This window comes from Manis pentadactyla, chromosome 6 (genome assembly GCF_030020395.1).
Source record: "Manis pentadactyla isolate mManPen7 chromosome 6, mManPen7.hap1, whole genome shotgun sequence".
NCBI lineage: Eukaryota > Metazoa > Chordata > Mammalia > Pholidota > Manidae > Manis > Manis pentadactyla.
Window position 1 is genome coordinate 50,585,632 of NC_080024.1, and position 19,914 is coordinate 50,605,545.

Here is a 19,914-nt window from a genome sequence, read left to right on the forward strand (position 1 = left end):
CTCTCACTTTAATTTACTGGAATATTAATTCAGTTAAAAAAATTCCACAATAGCTTTGAACACTTCCGCGAAACCAACTTCCTAATGGTCATGCCATCGGCAGTACGAGTCACTGGTTCCAAGTTTTGCCTTCGGAAAGCTAGGGAAAAGAGCCATGAAGAATATTCAGTTAATTTTTCATCAACCTACTCGATGCTTTCCTTCTTTAATAATGTATCAATAAAGTGTTCTTAAGGTTAATGAAGAATCTTCAGTTATAATTTTTCTTTCATGCATTCCCCAGATACTGAAAAGTAATTAGCATGCTCATTTTTTGTGAGAAGAGCCTGGACTTTGCAGGCAGAGTAGGGTGTGAGCCTTGCTTCGGTGACTCTGGTTTAGTTACCCCGCCTCTCTGGTTTTCACCTTCTTGTCTGCACCGCTTGGGATGCTGAGTCGGGTGAGATGTGTGACAGTACCTAGCACTTCCTCAGTAAGAACTGAGGACCAATTACACAAAGTGTAGCTCTACTTTTGTTCAACGGACAGGGAACAAAGTTATGATTTTACAATGTTCTTAAAAAATCATGCATTACCTCCCATTTCATATTTTCACTGAATTTTGTGTCACACATGTTATGTGTCAGTACTTATGAACACATTACAAAAGTGACAGATATTTTTAAAAATATCAGCTAGGGATAATTTTAGTTTTACTTTCAAGGTCTTTCATGAAATTCAGAAAAAGTATTCGGTGGCACAGTTCAGCAGCAAATAAAATATAATAGAGTGGTGCATGCAATATTCAATACTGAAAAGATATTTTTTCTCTTAGAAGATATAAAATCATGAATTTGAGAATTTTATTAGCACTACTAAAAGTAAAACATGTGCTACATGATGCAAAAAAGACAAGAACACTTATTGCCTTTGTTTGTAGTACTGAAAGAGAAATGATATTTAAATCAAGATCAGTGACAAGGGAATTTCAGTTCTGTACAAGTCAAGAAGGAAAGTCTTTTCCACTAGCTCAAAAGCTCAACAGAGGAAACTTAGAAATTCTGATTCCATTTTTTTTCACAGTAATTGAATGGCCATGTAATTTCAGTTTCACCCTATAACTAACTATACAAGTGAACCTTGGTTATGGGGTGGAAAAAGTTGAAACTATTTAAGCTTCATTTCTATCCATTTTCTGCTTCCACAGACACTTATATCAAATGTATTTTTATGTTACTATATAAGAAAGTACAATATTAAGATTTTGAAATATTAAAATTTAGTTGTTATTCAATGCAATAGTGTGTGCAAAACTTCTGTTAATTTAATTAAAATAGAAAACATTTTATGTAGACTGTATAACAAAATTCTTAAGGGGATTGGAAAGTGAAGGAGTAAAGCCTATTAATTAAATAACATTTATTAGTAAAAATATTTTAGGTGACAGAACAGAGGGAATAAATATATTGAAGTCTGCTCTTGCATATATCTTAGAATGATTAAGGAGTCCCATATACTGTGTTCTTCATCTTCTCTACAAAAATCCATTTTTTCTTTTTAAAATGGAAACACATCAGGTTGTCTGCTTAAACCAGAAATCTGTTAAGTCACCTTAACCCCTTTCTCTCACCTCTCATACCTTATTAATCAAGTTGTTTATTCTACTAAGTTTCCCAAGCCCCATCTGTTTCTCTCCATATCCATTGCCTGCTCTAATTCAGTTCCATCTTTTTGCTATTACGCATAATGCTGTTATGAACATTCGTGGACACATTTTTGCATGGATGTATGTTTTCATTTCTTTTTGGCATATACCTATTTTTTTAGAATAGAATTCCTTTGCCATATGGTAACTCTATGTTGAATATTTTAAGAAACTGTCCCTATTTACTTAAAAGATTGTACCATTTTACATTTCTACCAGCAATATATGAAGATTCCAATTTCTTTACATCCTTATCAACACTTGGTATTGTCTGTTTTTTTTAAAATTATATCTATCCTTGTAGGTGTGCAGTGGTATCTCTGTGACTTTGACTTCTGTTTCTCTAATGACTAATGATGTTAAGTATCTTTCCATGTGCATATTGGACATTTGTATATCTTCTTTGGAGAAATGTCTATATAGGGCTTAATTCTTAGATAATGAACATTCAGTCAGGATCTGTTGGAACAGAGGAAGCCTAATCCACAAGAATTGAGATAAGCATGTAGAAAAATGGCCCTAGGAAAACAGTCCAAATTCAAGAGAAAAATAAGAAAACTCATTCTGATCAACAATCTTAGAGATGTGAGATTTCCTGTAGTCACAGATGATGCTCTGGAAAGGAAGTTAGAGCAGCAAAGATTGTAGAATGTGTAGCCCTAAAACGTCAGATGGGAGAGAAGAGCTCCGAAACATTTAGCTGGATGTGGGAGAGGCTCAGGACCTCCTGGCTGCTGGATTGGACCAAAAAACATGTGCTTTCCAATAAATGTGTGTCTTAGGGCAAAGAGTTAAGAAACTGGTTGTGAATAGCTTGCAGGTGAGATGACAGCAGGGATCAGCCTGTATTTTGGGATTTTTCCTTTGCTGGATGTGGTTATAATTTTCCAGTTTGAAATATAGAACTACATCTTACATTAATGTCAGATAGTCAGATAATAAGCATATTTTGATTTTAAATGTAACATTTATAAAAGCAAATTTTTTACTGATCTCACATTGTATAAAAAGCTTAAACAGTAAAGGAGTCCTCAGCATTTTATGTAATAGCTTGATGGAGAGGGACTGGTGAAAATTCAGCCTTTCTGTGGGACATTAACTTGTTTTGTCTAGTGCAGTACCTAGCTGTAAAGTCATTTTCTTTCCAGATTTCATCAGTTGGGGATGATCAGAGCACTTTCTAATGTAAATCAAAAGTCTTAACAGTTTTTCAAGGTTGACACTGTTCATGTATGTTCTTACCCCCAGGGTTATCTTTGACTACATCTTATAAATTAATTGTGTGTTGTAACTTAAGAAAGGATTCTACTCTTCTGTTCTGCCAGTGCTAATTAATATAATGCATTAGCCAGAGTTGTTAGTCTTAGTACCATGGCAGGGATAAGTTGATTCTTTTTTAAAACAAACATTGATGAGAAAACTTTAAAAGTACAGCCAAGGATGTTTCTAGTCTACTCTTACAATGTAACCTTGACAAAACTATAAGGCTGCTGTAGGGAATGGAACCAAAACTTCAAGGAGGCCGTTTTGAGCACCTCCAAATGCATTTTATACAATTGCCTTCAGCGATGAGAGACAATGTTTTGGTTATTGTATGTTATTATCAGATGGATCAAAGTTTCCCCTTGTTGGAAAGCCACAGTTTTTTTTCTTTCTTAAATTAAGGTATCATTGATATACAAGCTTATGAAGGTTTCACATGAACAATATTGTGGCTTCAGCATTCACCCATATTAGCAATCTTCATCTCCCCACCCCATTGCAGTCACTGTCAGTGTAGTAAGATGCTATAGAGTCATTACTTGTCTTCTCTGTGGAAAGCCACAGTTTTAACAGTGGAAAAAATATTGCTCCGTCTTATGCTTACCATATGGAGAATGCCTACCTACCTCTCTAGGGATTGTGAGACTCATAAAGAGCTTCAGCTGTTTTGACCTTAGAGTCTTCCTTCTTGACCTTAGTTGTCAGCCCTAAGACAATTAAATATACTTCAGGGTCATGCAGATGTCTCCACATGAGCTTGTGACAGATCTCCTGAGACTGGCCATCTTAGTTTTCATGGTAGATTTTACCCTATTCTGTATGGACATGGCTACATACTGATAAGATAATTCAGAATTATTGTTAACACAAGGGAAACAAAAAATATTTATAACTGAAATAAAAATCAGAGTTCTATATGTTAGTATTTATGGGGCACTGTTAAAATGATGCTTACAGGTAAATTTAGAACCTCAATTGCATTTAATAAAAAGCAGGAGAAGTTAAGAATCTAGGAAAGAATAACAAACACTAAAAAAGGATAAGTAAAGCAAAATAAAGATAGGAGTAGAAAAATTTAAATAGAAATATTAGAAATAATAAGTTAACAAAACTGGAAGCTGGTTATTGGAAAAAAATGTGTATAGATCCTTAGGAAGAGTGACCACAGAGTGAAGAGGGAAAGCACAAATGATCATAGTCACACCACAAAAAGGCAACATGATGTGAAATGTATTAAGAATAAAAAAAAACCTTAGGAGAAATCTGTGAACAATTTTATGCCAATACTTTTCAGAGCTCGAGTAAAATAGATACTTTCATAGTAAATGTAAATGAAGAAATTTGAACAAAAAATAGCAACCCAACTAAACCAAAAAAATTAGTCAGTAATCAAATCTCACTTAACAGTAAGACACTAACCATACTTTGATAGTCTTCCAGATAAATTTTATCGAACTTTCCAGATATATTTCTTTTATATATATACATATGTGTGTGTGTGTGTGTTTTCTTATGAAGATATCATTGACATAGGAAGAAATACAGATGGACAACAGGCACATAAAAAGATGCTCCGTGTTGATAATCATCAGGGAAATGCAAATCAAAACCACAATGAAATGTCACCTCACACCATTTAGAATGGCCACTATCCAAAAGACAAGAAATAACAAGTGTTGGTCAGGATGTGGAGAAAAGGGCACCCTCCCACACTGTTGGTGGGAATGTAAATTGGTGTAGCCACTGTGGAAAGCAGTGTGGAGGTTCCTCAAAAACTAGAAATGGAAATACTACATGACCCATAATTCCACTTGTAGGAATTTACCCAAAGAAAACAAAATCCCTGATTCAAAAAGATATCTGCGTCCCTATGTTTATTGCTGCATTATTTACAAGAGCCAAGTTACAGAAACAGCCTAAGTGTCCATCAATAGATGAATGGATAAAGAAGATGTAGTATATATACACAATGGAATATCATTCAGCTATAAAAAAAAGAAATCCTGCCTTTTGTGACAGTGTGGATGGATCTAGAGGGCATTATGCTAAGTGAAATAAGTTAGGCCTAAAAAGGCAAATACCATAATGATTTCACTTATTTGTGGAATCTATAAACAAAACAAAATGAAATGAACAAAACAGTAGTAGACTCATAGACACTGAGAAATGATTAGTGGCTAACATGGGGAAGTGGTTGGGGTGGGTGAGTGGAGACAGTGAGGGGGATGAAGGGGCACAACAATTCTCAATCATAATATAAGTTGGTCATGGGGATGAAAGTATATTATGGAGAATATAGCCAATGATACTGTAACATCTTCCTATGTTGACAGATGGTAACCATGCTAGTGGGGGTGAGGATTTAATAATATGGATAACTGTAGAACCACTGTGTTGTATACTTTAGGCAAATATAAGATTATACATCAATGATACTTCAATAAAAAGCAATTTATCAGTTTATAATATAATCCTTTTTTTACCAATAAATTACAATTTACTTGCATTTAACATGTTTTCTATAATGAATGTGTATATCTTTTGTACTAAGAAATAAATTATTTTTCTGTAAAAGCCAAAAAATATATATAATTGACATATGACACTGTAAGTTTAAGGTATACAGTGTGTTGATTTGATACTCTTATATACTGCAATATAATTATCACTATATCATTAGCTAACACCTCCATCCAATCACCTAACCACTTCTTTTTGTGGTGAGAACATTTATGATCCACTCTCAGTAATTTTCAGGTATATAATATGGTATTATTAACAATTACAATGCTGTGTATTAGATCCCCAAAACTTATTCATGTTCTAACTGCAAGTTTGTAAAAGGTATTTCTAATATTTTTATTATGAATATATACATATATAGATGTATATATTCTTTTCAGAGAGTAGAAACAGAAAAAGGTATTTAAGTGATTTTATGAGGTTATTTTTACACAAAGCCTGAATAACTATGTTGCAAGAAAATAGAATGTAGAACAATCTCATTTATGAACTGAAATAGATTCTAAGTTATATACTCACAAATCAAGTTCAGCATTATGTAAAAATCAGTATGTCTCAACCCAGTGATACATACCAGAAATGCAAGAAATTTTCAACATCAATAGATTGATGAGGGTGAGGGACCACTTTTGTAGATGCAGAAAAAGGAATTGTAAATTTACTGTTCATCAGAATAAAAACCATTAGCAAATCAAGAAAGGAAAGGAAATTTACTTACCTGAAAAAGTAAGTTCAGGGGGCCTGGCTGCACCACTGTCGGCAAAGTGGTTTGGCTGCTGGCACCTCCTGGTCCCCAGTGCCTCCTAGTCCCCCGGTGCCTCCAGGCCTTTGGATGCCCAAGCCATCGTGGGGCACAAGGTGTAGCCCTGGTTGAGCCTCCCTGGAGCTGATGGATTGCCCCGTGCCCTCGGGCCGCCCCACCTTCAGAAATGAGTGGTGGATTGGCCCCAAGTAAAAGCACAGTGTATGTATCCAACTTGCCCTTTTCCCTGACCAACAATGACTTACACCGGATATTTACCAAGTATGGAAAAGTTGTAAAGGTTACTATAATGGAAGATAAAGATACCAGGAAGAGTAAAGGGGTTGCATTTATTTTATTTTTGGATAAACTCTCTGCGCAAAACTGTACCAAAACAAACAGCTGTTCGGCAGAGTGATCCGCGCAAGCATCGCCATCGACACCGGAAGAGCCGCCGAGGTCATCCGGCACCACAGCTACTTCAACAAATCCCAGTGCTGCGAATGCGGGAAAAGTGGTCACTTAAGTTATGCCTGTCCTAAAAATATGCTTGGAGAACGAGAGCCTCCAAAGAAGAAAGAGAAAAAGAAAAAGAAGAAAATTCCTAAACCAGAAGAAGTAGAAGAAGTAGAAGAAAGTGAAGAAGAAGGGGAAGATCCTGCTCTTGGGAGCCTCAGTCAGGCCATAGCTTTCCAGCAAGCCAGAATTGAAGAAGAACAAAAAAAAATGGAAATGCAGTCCAGGGAGGTCCTTCAACATCAGATGATTCAAGACACCCAAGGATAAAGAAAAGCACATATTTCAGTGATGAGGAAGAAGTGAGTGATTAAAATTTTATTTATTATGTAAATATCATTAAACATTTTTTTTTAAATCTTGGAATATCAAGTTCAGTTGGGATTAAAGGTTACTCTTAGAACTTGAGCATAAGAACACTTAGTACCAAGTAGTTTTTCACTAAAAAATAGTTCATAGGGAATTGAAAAAAAATTTTAAAGCATCATGTTTCTATCTTGCTTTAGCAGAGTAATAAAAAAATAAAGATTTGCCAATAACCATTAATATTGAAAACAGTTCATTTGACTATAAAAGATAACTTAATACCATTATAATGCTATTGTTATCCCAAGAAAAAAGGTATTAAAGAGACTTGCTTGAGAAAAAAAAAAATGTATGTTCAAAAATTTTAGATATCAAGCATACCAATGATGAAACTGTACAGCATTCTCATTAAAGCAAGAGTGAGACAAAATGCTATTATTACTTCATTGTTGTAATAGGGGTCCTAATCAATGCAGTAAAGAAGGAAGTAGTCTAATGTTGGAACAGAAAATGTGTCCACATCTTTTATTCAGGTGCTAATTATCTATATATAAAACCCTAAACAATCTGTTAGGCCTATGACTTTAGCAATTGTCTGAAGACAAGAACCACATCATCGATAACATCCCTATAAACCAGAAATTGCTAACCAGAATATATACCATGGAGACAAATACTATTTAAAATAACGTAAAATTTGTAAGTTATCTAAGGCTATATCTAACAGTGTTCAAGACTTATATGGAGAAACTTATAAAATCATATTCAAAGGTATAATTAAGTAAGAGTAAGAAATGCTTACCAATAGTTCAAATAATTTATTCTTTCCCAATTTATAATCAAATCAGTTGCAATAAAGTTTCTCCATGAAGGGTGACAAGCTGTTATAATTAACATGGAAGGGAAAAGGGGCAAGAGTAGACAAATGATTCTTGAGATGACTGAAGTCAGAAATCTTTCCCTATGAATTATTAAGGCATTTTAAAACTATAGAAATTAAAATATGTGTTGTTGGAAGAATAGTCATAAAAACCCAATAGAGACAAGAATCAAAATTATGCATAAATGTGTATAAATAGATATAGATATGGACAGAGAAATGGATATAATGGCATACTGGGAACTATTAATGAGTGGAAAGAAGATAATGTAATCATTATTTGGTGCTGGGATAATTTATCATTCATGTTAAAAAAATGATGCAGTTATCTCAAGCTATAATAAAGGGATTTCCAGATGGATTAAAGATCTTCATGTGAATATTTTTTCTTCAAAGATTTAAAGGAAAATATAGGTGAATACTTTTCTAATATCAAATTCTGGAGTGGTTACCTTTGAGGTAAATGGATGCAAAGATTTATGTGGAGAAGCATACAGATTTCAACTAAGTTAATATTAATACTCTTTTATTCTTTCAAAACATTTTAAGGTGATATAATAACTAACATTTAGTTATAGATCAAACTATGATAAATTTTCCATTATGTTGTTTACATTTAAAATAACAAAATAAAGAATGGACCAATTTGGGTTTGCTTCCTGGATGAGGAGAATAATTTTACTGTTTTTGCAGTTGGGTAGTTCTTTTTTATCAGTGAGGTATATTTAAGACTAAAGGTGAACAATTTGGAGGAAACTGGCATTAAAATATTTTTATTTTTACAGAGCTAATAGGTATGTATTGTATAATAGCAGCTTTAAGGAAATTATAGCATTGCTCTGTTATCTATCTTTCATTTAAAATATAACCTTTTTATTATATACTGGATAAACACAAAAAATATTGAAAATAAGAAAAAGGTGAGTGTTTTGAAAGAAATTATAATAGATAAAATTGAAATATGAAAAGTGTTTTACAATTCAGAGGTTATAAATTATGTAAAATGATGTTAGCTTATCAGTTGTAACTCCATGAATACATAAATGTCTCTGCTGTCTTTTCACTCAGAAATTTAAGATGAAATAATATTTTGTTTAGTGTAAATTATATGTACATAACAAGGGTGTTAATTTTCTTTCCAACCTTTCCCTTTGAATTGGATCCTAAAATCTACCTTATGAATTTTCTCTTTAAAATGTATTTCTCTAGATCAAAAGAATTTAATCCAAAAATGTAGATATTAGATATCTCAGATTAAACCTATTCAAAGAACATTTTATCATGCATATTTTTGATGCAATTTTAAATATTTTTGATATTTATAGGTAAAATATTGGTAAGGATAATAAAAGAAATCAAATTTAGGGTAATGTTACATATTCCAAGGATGGTGATAGTTATTGTATTACTTTGTGTCTTCAAATTGGAGGTGCCAGATAAAAATTTTTATACATATAAATATATACATTTCAGAATTTACTTTTCACCTTTTGTGTAAACACCTATAAGATAGGTTCTGGTTTACATTCATTTACTATTGCTTTGTAACAGATTGCCACATGCTTATTGGTTTAACACAACACAAATTTACTATCTCACATTCTCTGTGGGTCAGAAATCCAGCATGGTTTCACTGAGTTCTCTGCTCTAGGCTGAAATGAAGGTGTTGGCTGGGACTCACTGGAACTCAAGATCATCTTCCAAGCTCATTCAGGTTATTGACAGAATTCAACTCATTACAGTTGTTGGATGCCTGGGAACTTGTTTCTTCAACGATAGCAGGAGAATTCTGAGTGCTGTCTTTTCAGGCAACTTGTAGGTAGCCTTGCCAAAGCATCAAGTATCCTATTTATATTCACAAGTTCCACCCATGCTCAAGGGAATGGGATAATGCAGGGCTTGTACACCAGGGGCAGGAATCTTGGGAACAACTTATAATTCTGTCTACCACTGGGCAATTTATGTTCTGATCTTTACTTTAATGTAAAAACAGACAAAAACTATCCATCTTCTTTCTCCTCTTTTTGGATTGCTGTTCCTGAGCAATTCAAAGGACTATTCTGGTAATAACTTGCATGGTTAGTGATAGGTTTGTTTTTGAATTAAATTTGGAGAAGCAGATAGCTGTAGTTTATCTCATGTTGTTTAAAGATTGTGAAAGAGTTTCTTCAGTTAGAAGTGGATGAAATGCTGTGATTGTCCTCTGTCAACAATAATACATCATTTGGTAGGAACTAGTATTTTTTGAAGTAGTTAGAACTTGAACTTTTAAATAAAATTGTTGGTGATTATATTTGAGGAGCAAAATTAGTAGAATAAAACAGTATGTTGTCTTGGAGATCTATAAAAATGGACTGTAAAATTTTATGGAATATTACAGTGAAAAACTTGCAGGAAATTCTTATTGTTGGACTAGATGCCACAAAACTTTAAGTTTCTCTTGTTTTCTTCTTAAGTGATATCAACTTTGGTGGTTAAAAAATAATGATTGTGAAATCATTTGATACTTTTCTTTCTCTGCCTGGCTTATTTCACTGAGCATAATGCCCTCTAGCTTCATAGCACACATAATTAGTGGGGGGGTATGGGAAGGCAGTATAGCACAGAGAAACAAGTAGTGATTCTGTAGCATCTTACTCTGCTGATGGACAATGACTGTAATGGGGTATGTGGTGGGGACTTGATAATGGGGGGAGTCTAGTAACCACAATGTTGCTCATGTAAGTGTATATTAATGATGCCAAAAAAAATGATTGTGAATTAGATTAGTCATGGAAACATAATACCTATGTCGTTTTTCTCTTTTATTTTGAAGAGCAGAGAACTGCTTTTTGTTTTCTAAACTAGAATTATTTTAACCAATGGTGAAATTAGTTGATATCACAAAATAGAAATGGTAAATAAAAATTATGTATTTTGTGTCATTGGCCAGTTGCAGGACCTGGTAAATTAATGGGGGGAGACATAAAAAAAAAGACCATTAAAAAATTCAAGTAATAGACATAATCCTGTTATAGGATAGAAGTACTGTCAGAAGAAACAGATTAAAGAGAGGAACAAATGTTTGGATTTACTTCTGAGGGCCAGGGAACCTAGGTACCACCTCTGGTGAGATTATTAATTTATGTCACATTATTGGCCCTGAGCAAAGTGAAGCGTGTGAAGCCTTTACACCTCAAACCTTCACACTCTCCCCCTTTCACTTCCAGGAGGGGTTCAAAAGAGAAGTTCAGACAAGGAATTGTAGATGTAGTTCTACTGTCCTTTAATATCTGCTTCAACTGCTAGATTTTGCAGTTAGTCTTGGCAGGTTTCTTCAAGTATGAGGAAAATGAATAACAATTCCCAAGTGTTGTTAAAGGTAACATTAAGAAGTTTAAGTAATAATTACAGAGCTGGTTTTCTGGAATTTTCCAAATTATATTTCTGTCAGAGAAAATTTAACACATGAAAAATATATGTGGACTTTTACAATTTGAGGCAGTTATAATTGATTATATTAATCACGAATCCCATAGTGCTGACCCTATTGCATTTTATGGTCTCTACTCTTATGTAAATTATAATTTTGATGTAAATACTTCTCCTTTTTGACTAGCATTTCTGCCTAAGTTGACATGATTTTACAAAAGTTTTAGATTTACCTAGCTTCCAAATTTTATAGTTTAATTTTTGTAAGCAATATAAGAAACATGCTTTACCAGTATATGGCACAGAAAAGGGACAGTACCTGAAGGGGCAATGGATAATTCTACCCAAATAAATTATCAAGAGTCCAAGAAATGCTTACATTCTAATAAGATAGGAAATGTTGATGTTCTTACTTTAACACTTTATTTTTATTTATTTTTTATGCAGGTATCATTGGTATACAACCTTATGCACAGGTTTCACTGAGCAACATTGTGGTTACTAGATTCCCCCCATTACCAAGTCCCCATGACATACCCCAGTACAGTCACTGTCCATCAGCATAGTAAGATGCTATTGAGTCACTATGTGTCTTCTCTGTGCTATATGGCCTTCCCCGTACCCCCCCACATTATGTGTGCTAATCATAATGCTCCTTAATCCCCTCATCCCTCCCTTTCCACCCACCCTCCCCAGCCCCTTCTTTTAACACTTTTTATAATGGATGTTATATATTTAGTATGGTCCATTTTTTTCTTTCATAAGGATTTAGATATATTAGAGACATATGGTGGCTATTAATGTTTTCACGTTTCATCATACAGAATCTGAATCAGAACGTTACTTTGGTATGTTAGTATAGTTCTGTTTGGTACATCATTACAGTGAAATGTTTTAGTTAATATGTAATATAGAACCAAGTATAAACATATTTAAAATCATCTTGGTGAAATAAAGATTAAGTCAAAGATTATAAAAAAAATCTTATCACTCACCTCTTGCGTTATGTTGAAATGACATTCAAGCCATTTAACAGAATATAGTCAGCAGGTATTATTTATAGACTTCATCAACTGTAAGCAAGTGGGTTTAGTTTTTGTAGCAATGCCATTTGGCAAGTGTATCATATATTTCAGAAATTAAAAATAACTTCTTACAAGTAATGACTCTATAGCATCTTACTACACTGATAGTGACTGCAGTGGGGGGTGGACTGAATGTGGAAACTACAATATTGTTCATGTGAAACTTTTGTAAGATTATATATCAATGATATTTTAATAATAATAAAAAATAATGTCTTAAAGCAAATTCTTTTGCAATATACCATGCTAACAAGGAGACAGGGAATTAATGTTTGAAATAAAATGAACATATTAAAATGTGCAAGACTGAGTTTCAATAAAAATTAGAAAAAAGGGAGTAATAAGGTTACAACAAAGCAACTATTTTTCTACATATTGAATAATATCTTCAGGAACCAAACCTAATTGGTCTAAATAAAAAATGAGCTAATAATAATCTTTAAAGATAGAATATAGGAATGCAGGTAATTGCTTGTGTTCCTTTGAAATACTAAGTGGTATTCTTTTTCATCTTCATTTCTAAAAGGAAATATTCAAGCTATTTATGTCTAATGAATTAATCTGAACTCAAAATTAAGCTTTTTATTTCCTTCTCAGCATATTCATTTGTTAAATATAAATGACAAGTCAATTCTTAACACCCCTGAAATTAAAATGGGGGAAGTGGAGGAGTATCAATGATAGTGCTGTTGACTTTGGGGCAAAACTTTAGCAATGTCCTGAATTAAGTATTATAAGTGGAATGTTTATATTAGCAAGCTATAATCATTCAGAAACATGAACTCCAGCAAAGTTAAGATGTAATCTAGTTTGTAATCCAGCAATACAAATTATTTATGTCTTCATTCTGCATCCCACTGCTGGCTCTGTTATAGTTGACCTTGCTTAATCCTCTAAAGCCATTTAGGTTCCACTTTTCCCATCTTTATTTTATATTATTATGGGATATCGATTGTCAAAGAAGATACATTCCAATTTTGATTTTAGAAATTTTATCACGACGAACAGGTCTATTTCTGATTCTGCCACTTACCAGCTATGAGATGTTCAGAATCACCACTGAGATAACATCTGAGCTGAGACCTGAATAGTGAAAAGGAGCCAGTTCTACAGAATTCAGGAGGAACTAATTATGTGTAGAGGGAACTAATTAAATGCAAAGTTGAGAATGAATTTAGAGTGTTGAAGAACAGAGAGAAGGTCTGTTTGGCTGGAGTGTAGTATGTTTGGGAGAGACCAGGATGGGATAAAAGTGAAGAGGAGGCAGTGGGTGGATCATGTTGGCTTTAGTGCATCACAGTTCGGATTCTGAATTTTATTCTTAGGATAATGAGAAAGGCAACCACTGAAGATTTAGCATATTTTTTCATTGTGAAATAGATCATATACATCAAAGAGTGTACATCTACCCCTCAGCTTGAGAAACAGAATGTTGTCTATCCTACCAAACAATGCTAAAGCCTACCCACTCCCTTCCTAATAGGGTTCTCCTCCCTCCCTCCCCAACAGCCTCAATTTTATCATTTGCATTCCCTAGATGTTCTTTCTAGTTATTTCATGTGCTACAAATCCATAGTTTAGTTTTCCCTTTTTGAACTATAAATATTGGATTCACACTGTATATATTCTTCTGTCACTTGCTTTTTTTTTTACTCTCTAGAGAATTGTTGGATGTGCATTTCCACCTTTAGAAGGAAATAGCAAGTTTTCCCAAGTGACTGCATCATTTTACATGTGCACCAGCAGAGGATGAGTCTATTTCTTCATTTCCTCTCTAACACTTGGTATTGTCAAATTTTAACTTTTTGAAACCAAATGGATTTCTCTAGATGTCAATTAGGTTAAGCGTATTTTTATACTTTTTTGGGGGTCTTTTTTGGGGATTTTTTGTCTTTCCTTATTTGTAGATGTGTTTGGTTTTAAGACATATTCTAAATATGAGCCTTTTTCGTTTTATTTGTTGTAGATGTTCATCATATGGCTTTTCTTTTGATTATCTCGATAATGTCTTTTGGAGAACATACATTCTTAATTTAATGTAGTCTAATTATGAACCATTACTTTTATGATTTATGCTTATATAATCTTGTTTAAAAGACTTTTAATACCCCAAGCCATGAACTTTTTTCTCCTGTATTATCTTCTAAAAGTTTTATTATATTGCCTTTTACATATATGTACAATTACTATGAATCCATTTTAGTGTTTAGTCTGAGATCAACTTTCTTTTTTTCCTCATATGTAGCTTCGGCTAACTCTGACTCATAATTGATTAATTACTTACATGTTTAGCAATATGTTTAATTGAAAAAACTTATCCCTTAATCAGTCCTCTGTTTTGCTGTACTTACTATAAATCAAGAGTCCACACGTGTGTATGCGCACACATACACATACATTAATTGACTCCCCTTTGTCATTAATCTTTCTTTTTTCTCTTATTTTTCAGCCTTTACTTTTTTGAATTTTTATTTTAATATATTAGATGTGTTGCCTGTTCTCTTTTAGAGGGAGACTTGGTGTGCATTTTCTGAAAATCAGAAATGGTTTATTATTTCAATTCTGGACAACTCTTGGTTATTAACTCTTTACCTATTACTTTTCACTCACTCTGTCTATTATCTCCTCTGGATCTCTAGTGATAGGTATGTTGGTTGGACAATTTCACTTTATCTTCCATCTCTTCTAACCTGTTTTAAAATTTTTCAACTTTTTCTCTCAGTCGATTTATTAAAATTTGTATTTCAGGTTAGTAGTTTTCTCTTCAAATATGACCAACCTGATTAATCCAAGCATTGAGCTTGTAACATCCAGTATTGTTTAAATTTCTAGATATATACAAACGGTTATTTTCCTAATCTGCCTGGAATATATGGGTAATCTTTTATTTTTGTCTTCCTTTCAACCCCTTCTTTTTGTTTCTTTAAACATATTAGGCATGTATGTTTTCTATTGTTTTTCTCATAATTCCATTATGTCCAGTAATTGTGAATCATTATTATTCTGTACCCTGTGGCCTTTGCTAACTATTATTCATGATTTCTTGTTTCCTTCTGAGTTCAGTGATTCTTTACTGTGAGTTTGACAGAGTATTATGACCTTCAAAGATATGTATGTCCTAATCCCCGAACCTGTGGATATGTTACTCTGTGTGGCAAAGGGACTTTGCAGATGTGATTAACATTATGGACCTCAAAATGGGGAGATTATCCTAGTATATTTGGGTTGGGCCAAGGCAAATTACATTAAATTTATAAGCTGAAGAGAAAGGAAGAAGAGAAAGCTGGAGAGACGACACATGAGAAGGGAGAGACCCACCATTACTGTCCTTGAAGATGAAGGGAAACAGAGCCAAGGAATGCCAGCAGCCTCCAGAAGCTGAGAATGAGCATCAGCTGACAGCAGCAAAGGATGAGGTCCTTGGTCCCAAAAGGATGAACACTATCCTGATTTGGAGTTTATATTTGCTTTGGTTTTAACAGTATATACTTATCATATACTGTATTAAAGGTAAACTATTTTCTTTTAAATTTTTTAGAGAAGGTTGTCAGACTTGCAGTTTCTGCTCTGACTTGGAAGTTACCACTTCCATCCTCACAATAGGAAAAACACTGAACAAATTGAAAAATCAACAAGTCTTCTTAGATTCATTAGAGAAATTAGGTTAAATGGCAAATTTTTGCCCTAATAAAATGGAGAAATAGGTTAACACAGAAGATCACACCTTATGGGGAGTCGAAACCACAAGAACTGGTAACTGATAGGAATTTATGATAGTGATTAGCAAATTTCTGGAAACTGAACACAGGCCTTCTTAGACTTAGAAACTACTGGGGCCTAGTCTTAGAGGGGACTGCCACAGTTTTGTGAGTTTCACGTCAAGGGTCTCCATCAAGTGCTCATGGTGAAGATTTGAGAAAAATTCTTCCTGCGTATGGCAGATTGAGGTGAAAAGTAACCATTTTGAAATATGCCCAGAAAGTTCTGTTCTTTGTAACAAAGTCCTGTCCTCAATGGAAAATGTTTTTACCAGAATCTAACTGACCTGGAGAAGGGGAAATAGTGAACTCCAGCCCCATCTAGTGTTCCTGACTCAGCTTGAATAAATGAGAAGCACTTGTAAAGGTTACAGTCCAAGGGTCCAGGACCATTAAAAGGATGAGCCTATAGAACACAGCCCTTCTCACCACACCTGACAAGCATATCAATAGGGCTTCTGTGCAGTGGGATTACAGCTGAAAGAACTGCAAAACTCAGACTCTATTTAAGACTAATATATATAATCCTCTCAAGCACCTATGGAGCTTTCACCAAGATAGGCTACATTCTACACCATAAAACACACCTAGCAAACTTAAGAGAGTAGAGACTATCCAAAGCGTGTTCTCAGATCACAATGGAACTAAACTAGAAATAGGGAAAAAAAGACAACTGGACAATCCAAAAATGTTTGGAGATTAAATAATACACTTCTAAATAATAAATGGGCCAAAAACGTCTCAAGAAATTTAAAAATATTTTGAACTAGATGAAAATGAAAATACAACTTATCAAGTTGTTGGGTGTAGTGAGAACAGTGTTCAGAAAGAAATTTATAGCACTGAATGTATGTATTTAAAAAAAAGAAAATCTAGAAGTTACTCACCTAAGCTTATACTTTAGAAACTAGAAACAAAAAGAACAAATTAAGTTCAAGCAGAAGATGAGAAATAATACAAATTAGAGCAGAAATCAGTGAATTTAAAGAGGAAGTCAATAGAGAAAAGTCAATGAAACCAAAACCTGGTTCTATGAAAAGATCATAAAACTGATAAACCTCTGGCTCAGTTAATTAAAAACAAAGAATATACCAATTACAAATATCAGATATGAAAGAGGAGCCATCACTAATAATCCCACGGACATTAAAATGATAATAAAGGAATATAGTAGACAATTCTGTGCCTATTAATTTCATGACTCAGATGAAAAGGACAAGCAATTCCTTGAAAGATGCAATATAACAAAACTCATAGAAGGAGAATTAGATAACCTGAATAGGTGGTATTTGTTAAATGAATCAAATTAATAATGAATAACGTTAAACAAAGAAAGTAACAGGCAGAGATGGTTTCACTGGTGAATTCTACAAAACGTTTATGGATGAAGTGATACCGATTCTGTACAATCATCTTCTGGAAAAGAGAAGTACAGAGAACACTTCATAAATAATTCTACGAGGACAGCATTATTCTAATACTATGATAAAATGAGTTATAAGAAATATATATTTGGTCATTCATATGACCAAATATATATTTTCCAGGTATATTTGGTCTTCATCCACAGTTCCTGAAAATATAGCAGTCTTAAAAGTGAAACAGGTTTTGTCATGTTAATGAGAGACTTTGGATCCCCCACCCAAGGGCAGGGGCAGGAGGCTAAATCAGCCAAAGGCCAATAATTTAGTCAGTCATTACTATGCAGTGAAGCCCTCACAAAATCCATGAGAAGAGCTCACTCTCTGTGCCCTGCTTTGCCTGCTTTGCTTGGCTGGATCCTGCCTGTTGGTCAGAGAGCATCTGTGCTTGGGGAACCAGAACGCCTCCACGTGCCACTGAGCTGTGCCCCAAGCCCCATGAAGACAGAAGCTCCTTTATTTGAGACCTTGTCCTGTGTCTCTCTTCATCTGACTGTTAACTTGTATCCTTTACGGTATCCTTTATTAAACTGATAAATGTAAGTGTTCTCCTGAGCTCTGTGAGCCGCTCTAGCAAATTAATTGAACCTCCCATCAGTAGCCAGTAGGTCAGAAGCACAGGTAACTAACTGCCTGGGGCTTGCAACCAGCATCTGGAGTTGGGGGTCCAGGGCAGTCCTGTAGGATGGGGCCCTCAACGTGGGAATCTGGTGCTGTCTGTGGACAGATAGCATTGGAATTGAGTTTAGTTCTCAAAACCCTGCTGGTGTTTGAGAGTTGCTTGGTGTAAGTATGTGTGGGAAGACCCCCTCCTGCATACTTACACACATTGGAAATGGGACCAGCTACCCAAATGAAGTTATATAACTACTACTGCTGTGTGTAATATTATTGTTATACATATATGTGGGGAAAAAATACACGATTGCATTTGGTTTTGGAAGAGTGGAACTCGCAAATACCAAACCATATAAAGACATTACAAGAAAGAAAAACTACAGAACAGTATCTTTCATGAATGTAGCTGTAAAAATCCTCACCAAAATATTAGCAAATTGAACCCAATAATGTAAAAATAGATCCTAAGTAGGATTTATCCCAGGTATGCAAAACTGGTTCAATATTTAAGAATCAGTTAATGTAATTCATCACATTAACAGGCTAAGAAAAAAATCATATCGTATTAATAAATGCAAGAAAGCCAAAACAAAATCGAATTCTCATTCTTGGTAAAAACCTAAGACATTGGAAATAGAGGAAACTTCTTCATTTTGATTAAAAAAGACATTTGTGAAACCCTAGAGCTAACATCACATATAATGGTGAGAAACTATATACTCTCCACCTAAAACCATGAACCAAGACAATGGTGTCTCCTCTCACCATTCATATTCACCATTGTACTGAATTTTGTAGCTAAAGAGACCAAGAAAAGTCAATAAAAGATATACAGATTGTGAGGGAAGGAATAGCACTTTGTGCACACGTGGTATGATTTTCAGGTAAAAATCCTCAAAAATCCTGGAATTAGTAAGTGATTATAGCAAGGTTACAGGGTGCAAAGTTGTTAATATATAAAAAAAATTGATTTTGTATATAGCATCTATGAACAATGTGAATTTGAAATTAAAAACACATTACAATTTATAGTAGCACCAAAGTAAAATACTTCAGTATATATCTGACATATACAAGGTCAATATGAGGAAAACCTCAAAAATCTGACAAAAGAAATCTAAGAAGTTCTAAGTAAGTGCAGTGATAGTCCATGTCAATGGATAGAAAGACTTAATATCATTAAGATGTTAGTTATTCCCAACTTAAGGAATAGATTCAGTGAAATCCCAATCAAAATTGCAGCAGATGATTTTGTGGATATTGGAAACTGATACTATCATTTGCCTGGAGTGGCAAAAGACCCAGAATAGCCAACACAGTATTGAAGGACAAGGATGGAGTTGAAGTACTGACAAGGCCTGACTTCAAAATTTCCTATAAAGCTCCAGTAATTGAGACAATGTAGCACTGAAGAAAGAATAGACTAATAGATCAATGGAGCAGAATAGAGAGCCCAAAAATAGACCCACACAAATAGAATTAACTGATTTTTGACAAAGGAGCCAGGGCAGTTCAATGAAGAAAGGATAATTTTTAAAATATATGCTATGCTGGAAGAACCATAGTCGACATGCAAAAAAAAAAAAAAAAAAAATCTGGACACAGTCCTTATACCTTTACAAAAATTAACTCAAAATGGGTCATGGCTTTCAATGCAAAAAAAAAACTATAAAACTTCTAGAAAATGACTGGAGAAAATCTATGTAA

At 34.0% G+C, this 19,914-nt stretch overlaps 1 pseudogene; it reads left to right on the forward strand.

Annotated features, from left to right (window-relative positions):
* The first annotated feature begins 6,333 nt into the window (after nt 1–6,333).
* Nucleotides 6,334–7,042, forward strand: LOC118931940 (zinc finger CCHC-type and RNA-binding motif-containing protein 1-like; annotated as a pseudogene).
* Nucleotides 7,043–19,914: the final 12,872 nt, after the last annotated feature.